Source organism: Gossypium raimondii, chromosome 1, assembly GCF_025698545.1.
Source record: "Gossypium raimondii isolate GPD5lz chromosome 1, ASM2569854v1, whole genome shotgun sequence".
Taxonomy (NCBI): Eukaryota; Viridiplantae; Streptophyta; class Magnoliopsida; order Malvales; family Malvaceae; genus Gossypium; species Gossypium raimondii.
This window is the reverse complement of record NC_068565.1, coordinates 49,452,103-49,458,570: the sequence shown is the minus strand read 5'-3', so window position 1 is coordinate 49,458,570 and position 6,468 is coordinate 49,452,103. Positions and strand designations below refer to the sequence as shown.

At 28.9% G+C, this 6,468-nt stretch overlaps 1 long non-coding RNA gene across 1 annotated transcript; it reads left to right on the top strand.

The window, feature by feature from the left end:
* The first annotated feature begins 4,592 nt into the window (after positions 1 to 4,592).
* On the top strand, positions 4,593 to 6,042 carry LOC105786310 (uncharacterized). The gene is made up of 2 exons (XR_008198864.1): positions 4,593 to 5,217; positions 5,293 to 6,042. It is a non-coding gene; the product is annotated as an uncharacterized LOC105786310 (long non-coding RNA).
* Positions 6,043 to 6,468: the final 426 nt, after the last annotated feature.

Below are 6,468 nucleotides of genomic sequence, written 5' to 3'. Positions count from 1 at the left end.
ACAAAGATTGCTTACTCAAGCAGAAAGGCTAAGGCGTGGTGTGATTAATGATGCAAGGTGCTTAGTTTGTGGTCATGGATATGAAGATGTGCTTCACACTATTAGGGATTGCAATGCAGCAAAAAAGGTATGGTTTTGAATCATTCCCTCTAATAAACTAAATGCTTTCTTTTTAGGTAATTTGCAAGAATGGCTTGAGTTTAATTTGAAGAATCATATTAATATCGATTGGGGAAAAGTTGATTGGACATGCTTCTTTGGCCTTTTTGCTTGGCGAATTTGGAAGAACTGTAATATAACCTTTTTCCAAGGAGTGCCGTGGAATATAGAGGAGGTTGTTAAAGGCGCTTACAGTTGGGTTCAACAATACAATTCTACTCGCAAGGGGGAGAGGTCTAGTAGTCATGCATCGAATGAGGACTTTGTGGGAACAGACAAGTGGATTCGCACTAGGACTAATAGAGCTATTAAAATTAACACAGGTTCCCCCTTGACAGGTGGAGTTCTGAGAGACCAGAATGGAGATTGGGTCCTTGGTTTTAATCACAGAATAGGAATTTGTTTTGTTTTTGAAGTTGAATTGTGAGGTATTCTTGATAGTGTAACTTTGGCGCAAGGAAGATGTCATGACAGAATTCTGATATAGAGTGACAACATGAAAGTTATTGGGAGCATTAAGAGCCCTTTTTGAAGGGGAAAAATTATGCTTTAATAAGGCGCATTAATCAACTTTTAATGAAGGAGGCTAAATGGGCCATTGATTATGTTCCTAGAGAAGATAACATGAAAGTTGATCAAATTACTAAGTTGACTTTTGATAGAGAGTAAGGATTACAGTTATATATAGCTTCTCATTTAGTTTCTTTCTAGTTTTTTTGTAACACTTATTTTATTCACAAAAAATATATATTGTATATTTTTATTATTTTTTTCAAATAGTTACTTTTTAGTGCGAGTCTAGCCAAGATGGGCCCGAGCCTAGGCTTGGAATTTTTTTTAAAAAAAATGGGTCTCAGCTTTACCTGGTTTGTAGACACCTTTATTTGTTACCATTCAAGAAGTGAATTTTCTTTTTTTTTGAAATCTTGAAGCATTTTATATATATATTTTTTATAATTTTATTAGTTTTTCTCAATGTTTTTAAAATTGTTTTATTTTTTAATTTAAAGATATTTTAATTTTTTAAAAACTATACTTTTTAAAACTTCTTTAGGATTTTTATTGAAGATATAAAAATTTTATTTATTTTATAATTTTTCTACTTTTAAAGTGTAATGACCAAATTGACATAAACTAAAAACATTGAAAGCTAAAGAGTTATTCTATCTTTTTATAATTGTAAATTGGACGAAAGAATCAAGATTTTTAAATAAAAGAAAAGGGACTTAATGTTAAAGCAAAAGGATGGATTTTAAATTTCAAAAGACTGTAAGGATCTCTAACATGTTTAAACCTTTATATTCTATATATATATAGAAGTTCTAGAAAGATTTTTACTAATAAAGATTATAGAAAGGAATTGGAATTGTTAAAATTAGAATTTTGAACATTTTATTTTAAAATATTGCATAAGCCAACATAACTAAAATTATAATATAAATTTATAATTATATAGATAAATTAAATGTTTAAATTGTTATTTTTTAATTTCTAAACCTTGCAAGTTAAAGCTTGATTAGAAAATATTGGATAAAATCAGAATATTGTCATAATCTCACCAAATCAATGATATAACTTAAAAATATTTGTTGGATTTTTTTGCTGCACTTAAATTTTCTTTTCCCTTTTTTGTTGAAGAAAGCAAAATTGACCATGATGCATGTGGATTTTATCTACCAATTATTCTTAAATGAAATTTATTTTAGGCATTTCAAATGCACTCCTAATGTATAGTTCAAATTAACTATTCAACCTTTGCTACATCAAAATTTGTAATATTTGAATCTACATTTTCCTTTTAAAAGTTTAATATATAAATTATTCTACCTAACATTTATTAATTATACATCTTTTATTTAAAGTAAACTCATGATCCACAATAACATATAAATACAACAAATAATTAAATATAAATCATATAAAACTTCTAAAATAAAAATTTTGCCCTTATATATGGCTAACTCTTGAATACCATTTATTGTTTAATAATTATATTTAAAAAATTATAATAATAAAAAACATGTTTACCATAAATCATATATTTTTAGTATATTTGCAATTGATTTTCACATCTTTGACGTGAATAAATCATTGTCGACTCATGCACACCACAATAAGATTACTCTTGTGATTCGAATCGATGATGTGGATCTTTGGAATAAATACCCAAACCATTAGGTCAAAAACGAGGTTTTTATTATTATTTTATTTAAAAAAAGTTAAATACATATTTGAAAAATCATTCCGTGATTAGATTTAGATTTTTTTAAGTGTACATCCAATACTTGCTAAAATTCCTATAGGATGCAAAATATAGGACTTAGAAAATTGAAGAATTACATACGTAATTAATCATGATAACTTTACCCGGGGGTTGGAGAATTAGAATTTTCATCCATTTTTATTGTTAAAAATTGATCTTTGTATATCAACATCAAGTACAGATGGCACGTCACGTGTAATTACCTGGTTATTTTGTCAGTTACACCGGTTTTTAATAGTAGAATTGGATGAAATTTTTAACAAAAAAACTAATTTACTCTTTAATCTAACATACAGTGATTAATTTATTCATTTTTTAAGTAAATAAAAAATATAAACTGACTTATAGTACAAATACCTCTATAATACTTTTACCCAAAATTATTTTCTCTTTATAATGAATTCATGCTGAAATTAGCCGCTTGAGATTGATGGGGAATCAATAATACGAACTTGAAGCCAATTTCTACAAATGGATGGAAGATTATTTCATATTATTTATTATTTATTTAATTTAAAGAAAAGTCATTTGAGTTAAAAAAATTAAATGTCACTTACATTAATCGTTAAATCCCATTGAATGAAATGTTAATTGGATACATTAATGAATTAATTAATTTCAATTAAGAATGTTTATGGTTTTTCCTAAATTTAATGGCAAGAAGAGGCTCCATTTCCTCCCTTGTTAAGCTAACAAAAGGAATTCCCTACTTCCAAACTTAAATACTAAAAATAAATAAATTTATATTAAATGTGTATTAATTATAATAAATATTTTAACAAAATGAGTAAATATTTTGGAGATATTCATACTATAAAATTTTAAACAATTTAATCCCTATTAAATTAAATCGAGCAATTTAGATAAAATTTAATTTTTTCCAATTTAATAACATATTATAGCAATGTTGATATTTGAAGGATAATTCAACCATTTATACAAATCTAAGACTGCGTGTGAGGTTGAAAATCTAGTTGCCTACTTAATTAGCATTTAGTCAAATCAGAAGCACAGAATTTCAATGAAAGCCACAAATTCAAATTAGATTATATGTTAATGCTTCAATAAATATAGACATTATTAGAATATACTGAATTTTTTTGGTTGAGGAATTTAATTGATTATATGAGAGAAAATTTTCTGGCTTACCAACCAAATGCCAGATGGAACAACATAGTAAAATGTTGGCAATCCAATACAATTAATATGATACTGAAATGGCGCTTTATCAAAATCATATATACAATTTTCTTGATATATAAAATCTTTTTCTTTAATTGTTAAAAAAAATCATTAAAAATTTAACGTGTTTTATCTTTTATATTTATTTTTACGGTTTATGTTTGAAATTAATATTTGAGTCTCTCAATAATGTTATTTTTAGAATTCGAATCTATATTCTCTTTTAAGACAGGACAAAGCCAAAAAATTAGTTTATGGGGCTAGATAGGGGCAAAGCTAGAGGGGCAACAGAGGTAAGCCTGGTTCCAAAATATATTTTAAGCTTAGGTCTATTTTTAGGTTGGGTTGGGCCGTCCAATAAGTCTGTTTTACTATTTAAAATATTTTTAATTTATTTTTTAAATTGAAATTTGACTGGGTAGAATTTGCCCAAAATGTAAAAATTTTTATCTAAGCCCGACCAGGTCTAGGGGGCAAGCAAGGTCCTAACCCTTCAAAATTAAAAATTGTTCCTTTAGTCTCGAGTGTTTGTAGAATTTTAAGTTAATTTAATAGTATAATTGTAATCTGGCCCTCCTAAATTTTAAAATTTAATTACACCTTCTCCACAAACAAAAAGTTTATAGTTTAATCTATTGAAAATTATAAAAGTTTACATCAATACAACGATGAAATTACTTTTTTAGACCTCTAAAAAATTTATAATTCAAATTCAGCCCCTCCAAAAAGAATTTTGAGTTCGCCTCTAGGTTAAAGGTGAATCATAAATTACTGGGAGTTAAATTGTAATTTTACCATTATACTAATATGTAATTTCATAAAAATTTAAGGGGTTAGATGATAATATAAACATTTTTTAGGGCGAGGCCACTGCCTGCTCCTTTACCTCTGTTCCTGCTATGAAAATGAATGTGTGCTAACGTTATCCACAAACAAGGGATGAGTATGTTTGTTATGAAATCGTCATTATATCATTGTGGGTGCATGGTGTTCCTTTTTATTTTTTTTTATAATTATCTGGTTTCTGTTGAACAATTAAATTGGGTTTTAACTGCTGTACTCTCTTTTCATTAAATTTCTTGGTGTTTGATATTAAATTCTTAGGTGGCCTTCGTGTTGGGTTTTTAACTTTACTAATCTGGGGTTTTTTGCCATAGAAGCTGTAGGCGTTTCTTCCCTCAGTTGTATTCTACATTGCACTCCAATTTATTTATTTTATATCTTAAATTAAAAATTAAATAAAATTGTTAATTATTATATTTAATACAGTGTTAGTACCCTAAATAGTATGTTAACTAATCCCAAGCAATGAAGTAAAGACCATTATTAGCAAAAAAACAGTGACTGGAAAAGGCTTTTTCTTCCCTGCAATTTTTGTAATAATGTTTACTGCCATTTTTTTATTTTCTTTTTAAATTTTCCAGCCATTAATAATTTCTCTCTAATTTACAGCTCCACCTCTCCCCACCATAATTTAATTAATTAAGCTTTAAATAAAAACCATCCTTTTTCTCCCTTTATATATTTTGCTCTTTCTTCTTCAAATTCCAATCCACTCATCCAAGCCTTCTCCATCTCTCTTGAAGAACAAAGTGTTCAAGGTTCCTTCAAAGGTAACTAAGATTTGTTTTACAAATCAAGTTCTTACATAAAAATTGGACTAACTTTGTTTTGTTGTTTCATGTTAGGTTAAGTTAATTTATATTAAAGATCATGAGTGGAAGAAGAAATGGTCCCAAGCTTGAGTTGAAGTTGAACCTATCACCACCAAGGCGTAATCCAAGAATGGAACCATCACCAAGCGGGTCGGCTACTGTGTCGCCGACATCCCCGCCGAGCTCGTGCGTGTCATCGGAGATGAATCATGACGTTGAGATGATGATGATGAGCAGCCCAGAAACAACAACAACAGCAACATCAATGGTTCTGGTCGGATGTCCAAGGTGTTTGATGTACGTGATGCTTTCAGAAGATGAACCTAAATGTCCCAAATGCAAGAGCACTGTTTTGCTTGATTTTCTTCATGATACTGCTACTACCACCAAGGCAAGGAAGAGCTAAAACCATATAATTAGCATATAAATCTAATCATAAATTTAATGTTGGCTATTAGAGTATAATTAGGACTTCACCCTTAATAATTTTTTTGTCTTTTAATCTTACCCTTTGTTATCCTCGGATTGTGCTATTTGCTCTCCAATTTTTTTTCATTTTCAAGTGATGAGAAAGTTGGAGGACAAATAGCACTGATATAATATTTTCTTTTAGTTTTTAATTTAATCACAGAAGAAAGAAATATGGGCTTTTATGGTAGTGAGTATCCCATGTTTTCTCTAGTTTCTAGATAATTTGATATATTGGTAGCACAGGTTTTTTAAGTTGACAAATGAAATTAAAAAATTGATGTCTCCTGGAATAAGAGTTTTATCTTTTGCACTCTGCCGAAGATGAATGTAGTGTTAAGTGGTAGCATGATGAATCCAATTCATTAGAACTGCTAGCACCTCGGTTGATGGACCTCAGGGTATTTCAATAATTTTAGTTTTTTTATAAGATGGGTTTATAGAATATCAGAAAATGCCAAATCGGCTGCTGATGGGGCACCGACGCAATACTTACTTCAAGTGATTACCCCAAACAAATTGATAAAAACTTATTTGAATGATTTAATATATATTTCCTTTGATACAAAAACGGTGAGTGGTAGGGTAGTAAGGGGTATGAAAATAGAATTTTTCATTGAATTTGGCCCACCATGTCATGATAGTTTCTCAGCTGTGTCTGCAAATTCTTATTTTTCACAAAACAACCTATGTTGCAAAATTAATGTAGGAATAGGGCCCTAATTAAATCTAATCATCCAC